Source organism: Mustela nivalis (assembly GCF_964662115.1).
Source record: "Mustela nivalis genome assembly, chromosome: 1".
In the NCBI taxonomy this organism is placed as follows: Eukaryota; Metazoa; Chordata; class Mammalia; order Carnivora; family Mustelidae; genus Mustela; species Mustela nivalis.
In genome coordinates, this window is record NC_139020.1 from 182,835,148 (window position 1) to 182,847,713 (window position 12,566).

Genomic DNA, 12,566 nt, shown 5'->3' on the forward strand with positions numbered 1-12,566 from the left:
AGAGAGTGAGAGAGAGCATGAGAGAGGAGAAGGTCAAAGAGAGGAGCAGACTCCCCATGGAGCTGGGAGCTCAATGCAGGTCTGGATCCTGGGACTCCAGGATCATGAGCCAAAGGCAGCCACCCAACCAACTGAGCCACCCAAGCACCCTGATCATAAGGTAGCTCTATCTTTAATCCTCTGAGCAGCTGCCATACTGTTTTCCATAGTGGTAGCACCATTTTTCAATTCCATGAACAGCCTGCAAGTGTTCCAGTTTCTCCACATCTTCACTACCCCTTGTCTTTTTTGATGAAAGCCATCCTGACAAGTGTGCGGTGATATCTTGTCGTGGTTTTGATTAGCGCTTTCCTAATAATTAGTAATACTGATCATTTTTCATGTATTTCTGGGCCCTTTGTATGTCTTCTTTGGAGAAGTGTCTTTTCAAGATCTTAGCCCATTTAATCAGGTTATTAGTTTTTGTTTTGTTTTGTTTTTGTTTTTGTTTTTTTGCTATTGAGTTGTAGGAGCTTCTAATTAGAGATTAATCTCTCAGTGGATATATGGTTTGCAGTACTTTGCCCATTCCATAGGATACCTTTTTTTTAAAAAAAGATTTTATTTATTTATTTGACAGAGAGATAACAAGTAGGCAAAGAGGCGGGGGGTGGGGGGAAGCAGGCTCCCCGATGAGCAGAGAGCCCAATGTGGGGGGCGATCCCAGGACCTTGGGATCATGACCTGAGCCGAAGGCAGAGGCTTTTTAACACACTGAATCACCCCGGTGCCCCACCATAGGATACCTTTTCAATCATTGGTGGTTTCCCAGCTCTGTAGACAGTCACTGATACATTTTAAATATAGTGCTTTCCAGCATGGCACAGCTTGTGGGTTCAGAATGACATACACATTTCTCCCAACACATTTTGCTCATCTTTTTTCTCGTTCCTCATAACCCAGCAGAGTAGACTGGCTTGGCTTACCATGTTCATGCCATACTTATTACGTGGGGCTGACAGGCAGAATGGAGCAATGGGTCCAGCTGACTTGGATTAAACCAGTTTCTAGATCTTCTTTGCCACCATGGGCAGTGACCGCACCGTCATGACTCCACACTCATCACTCTACCAGCTACCCTGGCCCGAAGAAGGAAGTCATAAATACCCTTTGGATGAATGGCCCAGTTCAATTAATACAGGATAGTAGTACCAGCTTCTTAGGGTTGTGTGAGAGAGGTGACCCTGTAAACACACAGCACAGAGCAAGGCCCACGCCATGCTTCCCCCACCCTGTCCACACACATACAACATATACACACCGGAAGGGATCCCAAAGAGAAGACACTATGAGCTCCTGGTTTCCACCATGAGCTGCTGCAATCTAAAACAAAGGGTCTAGAAGATACTAAATACTGGACAATCCAGACGGTTCTGGGAGTGGATGGAGCTTTTAGATGTCCTCCCTGACTACTGCCTCAAAGTTTCCAAGACATTGTCAAATTCATCCTGTTAGCTGTACTTCTTCCAGGTGCCACCTGGTTTTAAAGTTCCTACTTTTGTTGTTCAAGCAACTCAATAACCACCTTTTAACCATTTCACCTTTGTGCTTCAAGTTCCTCTGCTTTAGGGACATGGAGGCAGGCTTTTTGTGCAAGGCTGCACTTTGCTCTCCTGTGCTTTTGTACTGATCTGTGAATGAGGAGGGTGTGGGACCTTGAAAAGCTTCATGTTGGGTCCCAGGCTAGACCCAGGTGTGCCCAAGGATCCCCTTCCCTAATCTTTGTCCTTGCAACCACAGAGCTCTGACATGCGCTTGCCTGTGACCTGTCAACATCTCAGTTTCCTCAGCAGTGAAGCAGCGATCAGAAGAGCCTCAGTAGAATGGAGAAGTTGGTGACCCAGCTTGCCTGGGACAGTCCCGGTTTGGGTCTGGGTCCCAGGATTTGACTGACAGTTTAGGCCCTTAGTGTCATTAGCAGGTTGCTTAACCTCTCTGTACCTCAGTTTGTTTTGCTGGAAAATGGCATCATAATATTTCCCTCAAAGGGTTATTATAGGAATAAAGGAAAAAACAGGTAAGAACACACCCTCATCTTCCTCATTGGAGACTCTATTTCTCAGGACTCTTCCAGATTCATGTGTAGAAATACAGCTCTGAGTAATGCAAATAGAAAAGAACAGTTAAATGTAAAACGGAGACATCCAGGGGTTTGCTGACTTCAGGTGCTGCCAGGCTCATGCACATAAAAGATGTCAGCGGGGATTTTGTTCTTTCTCCATCTCTTCCTTCTCTTTCTCCATGTTGGCAGCATTCGCCATAGGCTCTCTAGATGGTGGAAAAGGCCGCCACGGAGAGCTCCAGATTTCATCTTTTGAGTTCTTGATTTCAGAAGGAGAAAGCTCCTCTTTCTCCCAGTGTTCACACCAGTCTTTGAAAAAGGCCTGTGAATGGTTCCAACAGGTAACCCCTCATCCCCATGTCTGGGGAGAGGAAGGGCGCCTAGCAGCCTGCACCAGTCACAAGCCCCCCACAAGGCAAGGGAAGCAGGTACCCTTGAGGAATGGCTCCATCATGGTCTCTGACACACGAAGTTTATTTCAATTCCATAAGAGCCAAGAAGAAGAAAATTATGGATAAAGAAGCAAAATAAATTTTTTCCCAAAATGGTGGAAACAAACAAACCAATAGCCTACAGCAGATGATGTATCTTTATTTTTTATTGAAAATCAATTAGCCAACATATAGTACATCATTAGTTTCAGATATCGTGACCAATAACTCATCAGTTGTGTATAACACCCAGTACTCATGGCATCACGTGCCCATCATCCAGTTACCCCATCTCCCCAACCACCTCCCCTCCAGCAACTCTGTTTCCTATAGTTATGAGTCTCTTACAGTTTGCCTCCCTCTCTATTTTTATCATATTTTATTTTTCCTTCCCTTGCCCTATGTTCATCTGTTTTGTTTCTTAAATTCCACATATGAGTGAAGCAGATGGTATTTGTCTTTCTCCGACTTATTTTGCTCAGCATCATACCCTCCGGTTCCATCCACATTGATGTAAATGTACGTATTCATCCTTTCTGATGGTTGAGTAGTAAGTAGTCCATGTGTACATATACCACATCTTATTTACCCATTCAATGGTTGGAGGACATCTCAGCTTCCCCCGCAGTTCAGCTATTGTGGATATTGTCCCTGTGAACACTGGGGTGCACATGCCCTTTTGTTTCACTGCATCTGTATCTTTGGGGTAAATACCCAGTAGTGCAATTGTTGGGTTGTAGGGTAGCTTTATTCTTAAGTCTTGAGGAACCTCCATACTGTTTCCCAGAGTGGCTGCACCAGCTTGCATTCCCACCAACGGTGTAGGAGGGTTCCCTGTTCTCTGCATCCTCGCCAACATTTGCTATTTCCTGTCTTGTTAATTTTAGCCATTCTTACTGGTGTCAGTGGGTATCTCATTGTGGTTTTTATTTGTATTTCCCTAATGATAAGTGCTGTTGAGCATTTTTTCATGTGTCTGTTTGCCATCTGGATGTCTTCTTTGGAGAAGTGTCAGATCATGGTAGATGATGTGTCATTAGGACATGGTTCCCTGCACAGCTACTTCTCCATATGCTCCAGCACATCCATTATCCTCTGCCCTCTGCTCTGCTCTTGTCTTGAGATCTGTCTCTTAGGAATGCCTACCTTGGGCTCCACTGGGCTCAGATCAGGGGAAGAAAGTGAGGCTAGGTAACTCTCTCCCCCTACTCTGTCTCTGATTGGCTGAGGTCCTATCAGTTGCAAGCTCTCTCTAGGCTCTAGAGTCAGGTTGCTAGCCCCTTGGGCTTTTGTAAGGCCGGTAACAGCTTCCCATTGTGCTAGTCCTTGGGTGCATCAAAAGCCCTGTTAATTCCCCTGCCCACTCCTCTCCACGAAGTAATTAGACTCAATTGGACCCCTGAGCATTCCATGTACGTACGGCCAAGACTCTGACCCATAGTTTGCCTACATTTGTTTTCTCTCTCCTCCCATTTTGTGATACAAATATATATATCATTGTAGAATATGAAAATACAAAAAAGAAAAAGTATACCGAACCTTACCCCTAGATGTGATGATTACTCACATTTGGGGATATACCCTTACATATGTTATTCTTTTTTTTTTTTTTTAAAGATTTAATTTATTTATTTGATGGGGACAGAGAGAGAGAGAGAGCATAAGCAGACAGAGAGGCAGACAGAAGAAGTGGGCTCCCTGTTGGGCAGACCGTCCAACATAGGGCTTGTTCCTAGAACCCTGGAATTATGACCTAAGCCGAAGGCAGACACCCAACTGACTAACCCAGCCCGGCGTCCCCATACATTATTCTTCACATGTAAATATATGTACAGACTTTTTTTTTTTTAACAAAAATGGAATTATCATTAGATGTTTAAATGAAAAATTCTCAAAAGCAAAAAAAAAATGTGTAAAAATAGTTTACCTTTCTTATTAAGACAGGTAATTAGGGAGGTCATGTTTTCAGATTCAACTTCAATCATATAAAAATTAACTTTATGGTGGTAGAATATTATTATGACTAGGATAACTTCTTCTTTTCCAAAACAATTACAAAGTAATTATTTTCCGAGTTTGCTCTCATAAAGGTGACTGAACTTTCAAATTTTACTCAGGTCAGAAGAAATCAATGTGGGGAATATTTTTTGACTTGACTGGTTTTCTGTGAATTTCTTATGCTATCATAGTAGAGAGGGAAAAAAAAAGAATTGAAATGAGATGGAACATTTTCTAATTCCTATTTCCATCTGGAGGTGTTATATTTAGCTCTTAAATTAGAATATAACATTTTCCCTAGGTACTTCACTTTGAAAGAATAAAAAAAAATTGCCCAGTGATGATGAGTGCTTCTTAAAAACACAAAAGTTACATATTGTACCAGTTGAATGCAATGCTGATTCAGCAGTTCCTGTTAAACAGGAAGGATTTGGGGTTCTGTATCCTGCCCAACATGGTCCTAGAGCTGGACCCCAGGCATGGCTCCCACCACTCACAAATATTCTCACCAATTGGTTGTCCCACAAATGCAATGAACATGAAGGTCACATGAAGGTCAGAACCTGACATGGTCTGCAGTGCAATGAAGGTTTGTAACTTCCCAAATTCATATTTTGAAATCTTAACTTTCAACGTGATGATATTAGGTGGGGGGCTTTGAGAATTAATTAGTTCACAGGAGTAGAGCCCTGAGGAATGGGATTTGTGCCTTCAGAAAAGGGACCCCAGAGATCTCTCTCGCTGGCTCTCTGCCATGTGAGGGTCCAGTGAAAAGCCGACCGTCTGCATCCTGGACAAGGGTCTTCACCAGAACCCAACGGCACTGGCACCCTGATCTCACTCTTGAGCCTCCGGAACTGTGAGAAATAAATACTTGTCACTTAAGCCGCCCAGTCTCTGATGGTTTGTCTCAGCAGCCCCAACAGACTAAGACAATGTCCTTTGAAAAGAGCATGACCAGATGTGTGGGAAATGTTTACTCTTACAAGTTCCTACCTAACCACTTCCATGATCTGGCATCTTTACCTTCTCCTTTAGGATGAAATTTATGGCTCTTCTCTCATAGTTTCTAATACTGCTTAGGGAAGACATGGCAAATATAGATTTTTTTCCCCGTGCTAAGAGACAGTATCCAGCCTCATTAATTCAGTTTTCTGAATCATTGATTTTTTGGTAATTCCTAAGGGATTCCTTCTGGACTGCATCTCTGTGACTCACCATGCAACTCCAGATAAGTTTGGCGTGTTGTAAGCCCTACTTCTTGGGGTTGGTCTTCCCCCGTGACAAAGTGAACTGCTAGATCAGCCGGACGTCTGACTCTTGAACCCCTACAGTCTTTGCACACTGGCTAGAGCAGGGTCCACATTTCTTCCCGTTCCCAGAACTGGAGGAAGAGGAGAGCTTTTGAAGGCATGCTTAGAGAGATGAGAAGGTGTTGAAACAGTCAGCAGTGAGGGCAGCGTGGTGTCGATTCTAGTTAAATGCTATCTGGTAGTGCCGACGAGAGTGTGCACAAAAATTCTTCCGTTCTCCTGGCCTTGCATCGGCCTCCTCGACTTCCAGGACTTTGCTCCCAGAAACCCACATTATCCAGAGATCCCAGAAGATAGCCTTGGGCACAATGTTGACATGATGGTATGCTTCTTTTCACTTATTAGCATCAAACTGTCCTCCACACCCATCACATCCAGCCATTCTTCAGCTCCACAGTCCTACAGAAACTCGCCCTCTTTCTTCCATGCTACTCCTACAGATGTGTTCTCCATTGAGGCAGAATAAATTTTACACATTAGGCAAAACCTGGGGCCTACCTGGGAAGTACCTGGGGAGCCCCAGGGTTCCATATCCTGCTCATTGGGAACCATGGGTCCTGAGCCTGAAGTTACCAAGACAGTTTCACCAGCTTCATTCCAAAGAACACACCCACATTCATATTAATCAGAAATGTGGGGTGCCTGGGCGGCTCAGTGGGTTAAGCCTCTGCCTTTAGCTCAGGTCATGATCTCAGGGTCCTAGGATCGAGCCCTACATCAGGCTCTCTGCTCAGCAAGCAGCCTGCTTCCCCCCTCTCTCTCTGCCTGGCTCTCTGCCTACTTGTGATCTCTGTCTGTCAAATAAATAAATAAAATCTTAAAAAAAAAAAAAAGGAATGTAAAGGCTTGGGGGCCGTCTTCAAGGAACATAATGTTGGAAAGCACACTTAGAGGCTAAGGATAACCAAGCTCCAGCCTCACTGTCCTTGTTTTGTTGTTTTGTTTTTTCAACCAGGCCATGTGCATTCGCATTTCAGGGGCTTTGGTCCAACTGCCTGCTCTCCTTGGATACTCTGCCCATAGATCTTGATACAGCTGGTTCTTTGGTATCATCCAGGTCTGAGTTTGAATATGACCCTCCCAACCTCCTATCCAAATCACCTCACGCGTTTCCAGTTGATCTCTGGCATGGTGCCCCGTTTGGTGTATTTGTGGGTACTCGGCAAATGATCATATTCTATTCTTACTCTCAGAGTTGGTTTCGGAATGAGTGACCTGTGTAGGGTCTCAGAGCTCAGAGCTCCACGCTTGGAAGCGCCCTCCATGGGGTTTAATGCTCTCCTGTTGCCACTGAGAAATGTTTAATAGTTTTTGTTTGCTTGTTGTTGTTTACCAAGAAGACCTGAATTTTCATTTTGCCCCTTAGGTTATGTACCACGACTGCTCATTTTTTACTGGCCCTTTGCTATTGGAGTATATGCCCTAGAAGAGCGGGGATCTTATCTCTTTGTTTTGATATTGTTTTACCAGCACTACAGGGAATATTGTAGGTACCCAATAAACATGTATTAAAGTTAACCATAGGGTTACCATATGACCCAGTGCTATTTTATTCCCTTGTATATAACCAAAAAGATTGAAAACAGATGTGTAAACAACTACTTGTATGCAGATGTTAGAGCAGCACTATTTATCACAGCCCAAAGGTGGAAACAACCCGAATGTCCAAGAACTGATGAATGGACAAGCGAAAAGTGGTATATCCATACAATGGAATAGTACTCACTCATGAAAAGGAATGAAGTACAGAAACGTGCTCCAACATCAATGAACATTTTCTTTAGCAAAATTTTAAGTTAAACGAGCCAGACATGAAAGTTCACATGTTATGCCATTTATACGAAATATCCAGAAAAGGCAACAATCCTAGAGATAGGAAGCATGCTAGTAGCTGCCAGAGGTTGGAAGGGACAAGGGAGGAAGAAGAGGCTGCTTAATGCATATCAGATTTTATTTTGGGGTGGTACTATGGTTTGGAACTGCATAGAGATGGCGGTTGCACGACATAGGAAATGTATTAAATGCTGCTAAATTGTTCACTGTAAAAGGGTTAATTAGGGGGCAGCTGGCTGGCTCAGTGGTAAAGCATGAGACTCTTGATATTGGGATCATGAATTCAAGCCCATATTGGGTGTAGAGAGTACTTAAATGAAACTTTAAAAAAGTAAAATGAAATGGATAATTATAGGTTTTCAAATTTTCAAATTTCATGTTATGTGAATTTTACCTCCACTTTAAAGAAGAAAACTGAAAAACTAAGTAGTTATTGAATGACTTCCTACTTACAAAAGTTGGTTCAGAACTCTTTACACAACCAAGTCTGGAGTATTCTTGACCAGTCCAGGGCTTCAACAGTTTCAACTTTTGAGTCTGCATGAAGATAAGAACATATTTATACCATTTTTGGGGAAAACATTTCAAATATTTGCCTCCGACAAGGTATCACAGGACACTGTTATCATAACACTAACCTTATTATTACTTTTTTGGGTGTTGTTTTTGTTTGTTGGGCTTATACTATTTTTAAAAAAGATTTATTGATTTATGAGAGTGAGAGAGAGCACGAGAGCCTATGTGAGCAGGGAGGAGGGGAAGGGTAGAGGGGGAGGGAGAGAAAGTCTTAAGCAGACCCAGCACTGACCACAGAGTTGGCCATGAGGCTCAGTCTCAAGACCTTGAGATCATGGCCTGAGCCTGAATCAAGAAGAAGATGCTGAACCAGCTGTGCCACCCAAGTGCCCTGGTCTTTTTTTTTTTTTTTTTTTTTGCTACTACCACCAAGACCTGCACTTGTGGTGGTGGCTCTACCCAGGCCTGCATCCTAGGCTTCAAGGCTCCTCGCACTGGCCCTCCTACTCATCGAGGCATAGCATCTGCGGGGTGGGGGTTGGAGGTAACTGGAGCAGCCCCCCGAGAAGGGAAACCACTGCCCCCCTCTCCCGTGTCCCTCTCACACGCGTCACCAACTGCCAGCGACAGCCAGGTGTGGACACAACACTCAAGCGCAATCCAATTTCAGGGCTAGTGATTCGGCAAGTGAGTGAGTTACACACTCTTTAGCAGATTCCGACTTCCATGGCCACCGTCCTGCTCAGGTGCCCTGGTCTTAATGCTACTTTTATACAAAATTTTTGGAGATAGTTGTAGATGCATGTGCAGTTCTATAAAATTAAAGAGAGATCCTATATTTCTTTTACCCAGTTTCCCCCCCATGCAAACATCTTGCACTGGGCATTGATAATAGTTCATCTAGCTCATTCAGATTTCGGTGGGTTTATATGCACTTGTGTGTGTGTGTGTGTGTGTGTGCGTGCGCCCTGTTTTCATACGGAAGTAGAACAATAGTTCCTTTTAGGATTGTTGTCTGTTACCTAGTAAGAAATTCCAAAGAGATTGTGGCAACACCAGAGTAACCACAAGTAAATGATTCCAAGTACAAGTTCAAAGAAAGCAGCATTTCCAAAGTAGTGGCAGGGGCTTAGCAGTCTGGAACCTGTTAGTTCAGCCATGCCTTTTCTATGCACTTGACCCTTTCAGCGCCAGGATTCTGAGAAGGGCCACCATGCATTTTGCTCAGTTCAACAGTCTGAGGGATGCGATACAGTAAGAATTTCTTCTGCGACTTGAGGAAAAGGGGAACCTAGAAGTTGGCAAATGCTGAGCGGTAGCATGAAGAAGGTGCCAGTGAGATAGTCCTTAGGAAGAACACTTTTAGCCCAGCCTGCTAACAGGTAGTGGGAGTTGGACCCTCAGGTGAATGAACAGACATCAAGACACTTTCAGGCTTCACTGGAAGGTCTATTTTGCGTGTTAGTTGAGTTCATTTGAAGATTCTGAAGTTCGTTTGAATGCTCTTTTCTAAATGGTGTGGTTTGAAGGATTGCGCATCTCGTTTTTGCCTACCTGGCATTGATCCCTCCATCTTCTACTATGGGCATATAGATTTTCCTTCGGAGGCGGCCACTCATCTCCCCCCCTGGTCTAGTTGTTTTGCTGGCGCCATCCACAAACCCACTCACCTACCCCCAACCCCTACACATCCCCGTGGCTCGCAGATGAGCCCATGACTTAGTCAACGTTGTCCATCCCTGTGGACACAAGGACCAGTACAGAAAATGGACAGACTTGAAACTGGCCTAAGAGATGTAATCCCTGATCTTTTGCCAGAATGATTGGGACAGAGTAGTTTTCCACTGGAATTGAAGGTATTAATACGCATCACAGAGAATCCGCGAGCAACAACAGCGCCAACATGCTGTAAATGAAGGCAACAAAGGAAGGGAGCCCACCTGACAATCCCACATGAGCATCTTGAACCAGCTAGAGTGGAAGCGCTGAACGTCTTAATTCAAGAAGCAATAAGATAATAAATTACTTTTTGTGTGCACCAAAATAAATATGATGGTTTTGGTGGCTTGCTTGCTTTTTTTTTTTTTTTTTTTTGTCCCTTGGACCTCAGTGGTAAGGACCAGTGGCAAATCCCGAATATTAGGTTACAGTTGGGGCCGTAAATCCTTAAACTTTATTATTCGTTGGTCCTCTCATCATTCTGCAATTTGCTTACCTTCTCATGAGTCTGTATAACTGCCTGTATTAATGTGCTGGACCCACGGCATGATGCTTAGTGCGAAAGAAGTAGCTCAAGTAGGTAAGTGAATGGCACTGTGAGTACATTAATGCCTCTGACCCTGTAATGTGCTCTTCTAAATAAACAGGTTATGCGTGTGCGACGCTGCAGTGACCATCTGGACTGCTTTTTTAAGTTCTGTAATAAAATGGCGGGGGCCCTCATTGTTTATTTATGTGAGACAGGCCGCCTCGCTCTAAATCCTAATTCAATCTCCAGTCACTGTTTTGCAGGCGAGGAGCTCTAATGATTGCACAAAAAATGCTTAGTGCTTCAGCTGTTGCTATTAAAAGATTACTGTTCCCAAAGAAATTCTCATCTCCTGGTGGGGAGGAGAAGGGGGTAAAGCTAAATGACTATAAATTTATAGAAGAGGAAATTGCAAATGTGTCTTGCTTTCTCTTTATTGAGGCATTGTTTTATCACAACTGTCAAGTAGGGCATGCACCTATTTTGAAAAGCTTTTTACAGCTTTGAATTAAGCACCAAAGAAGAAATAAGAGGCTGCATAATCAGAGGAGTTAACAGAGCGCAGCTTGGCAAGGTGAGGGCGGGGTTTTGCCATTACTTTTTCATTCATAAATGGCACCAGCCAGGAGGCGGGGCGTGGCAGGAACTGGGAAAAAGGAGAGAAAGCCACCGCGAGATACAATGAAGAGAAACACAGGGATCACCAGAGCCCAGGCAGGAGACTAAGAAGAATCTTGAAAAGGAAAGCGGAGACCTTTCAGAAATCTTCTCGTGGGGCAGAGAAAAACAAGGGGTACGAGGAGGGGACGGTGGGCCTCGGATCCCAACTTGTTTCGACCGAATAAGCACAATCAATCCACCAGTCCATCAACGCTGATGTAAACTTTGATCTGTAGAAAGGGTGCTGTTTCTCTTTTCTGTCCATCGCGGAAGGTTTTAATGGTCTCCGCCCCTCTGTGGCCCCCGCTCCCGTTAACCACGCCGTGGACGGGTTCCGCGGAGCCAGCAGAGGGAGCGCGAGATCAATGGGTAAGCTCCAAGTTCTGCCGGCAAAAAACCAGCCTCCCTCTTCGGGACCTCCCCATCCAGTTTGGGAAGGGGACTCCAGGGCCCCTTTCCCTAGCCACCTCCCTTCCTCTGCTTCTCTTTTCCGATATGTCCCCAAACATCCCTGTTCCCCGTACCCAAATTGCCTAAGTGCTCCTTGGGGAACATTTTACTAAAGAGTTAAGGGGTTAAGGTTCTTGTTGGCAGATTCCAATGATTCAGGAGAAAGGTTGCGAAATTGCAAATATAGGAGTATCTCAAGTATAATATATATAAAGCTTTTGTTTCCGGACCTTTTTGTTGTTGTTGTTGTTGTTTACATTTTACTTCTTGGTCCAGACTTTTTTTTTTTTTTTTTAAAGTAAATGCTACCCGCAAAGTGGAGCTCAAACTCAGGACCCCAGAGTTCAAGAGTCACAAGCACTACCAACTGAGCCAGACAAGCAACCTGGGTTCATGCTTTATCATGTATTTCTGTATTTCGAATGTATATGCCATATGCAATGTACAAACTGAATGTACACAGGTTTGATAATCATGGGGGGAAATAAAAGGTTGTAAATGCTTCTGTATAGTTTATATGTTTGTATAGAATACTCTCTGCTCTCCAATACCATAGGAAGGATGCATGTGACCACGCTAAGTAGCACGCCAGAAAGTGAACTCACTGCATCCCACGTGGAAGAACTATTTTGAGGAGCTGAGGATAAAAACATGAGCTTCATATACTCCGTGACCTCTGGGGGCTTATATTCACTTCTACCACCTTCTCTCCTTACTGTCTGTCCAGCAACTTGTATTGTTGGAGGACTCTGAGATAGAAAGTTGATCCTCAGCTTGATATATAAGTTCCTGCAGACAGGTGACCCAGGGCCACTTAAGGATTACACAGGTGACCGGGACAGCCCTGGATTTTCCAAAGAGTCTCCTCCTTCCCAAATTGGAGTCATTGTAAGAGTCATAATTTTTGCCATCGGTTAGCTCATAACTATTACGTGAGTTATTTAATCTTTTTTTTATATCAACCTATTTTTAACTGAAATTTATCTTTTGTTTAAATTTATTCATTTATTATTTTT

At 43.8% G+C, this 12,566-nt stretch overlaps 1 long non-coding RNA gene across 1 annotated transcript in view; it reads right to left on the minus strand.

Annotated features, from left to right (window-relative positions):
• LOC309862756 overlaps positions 1-8,204 on the minus strand; it is a 52,215-nt gene extending 44,011 nt beyond the window's left edge. The window contains exon 1 of the long non-coding RNA XR_014310696.1: positions 8,130-8,204. This is a non-coding gene — a long non-coding RNA (uncharacterized lncRNA). The remainder of the gene's footprint in view (positions 1-8,129) is intronic.
• Between the last annotated feature and the right edge of the window lie 4,362 nt (positions 8,205-12,566).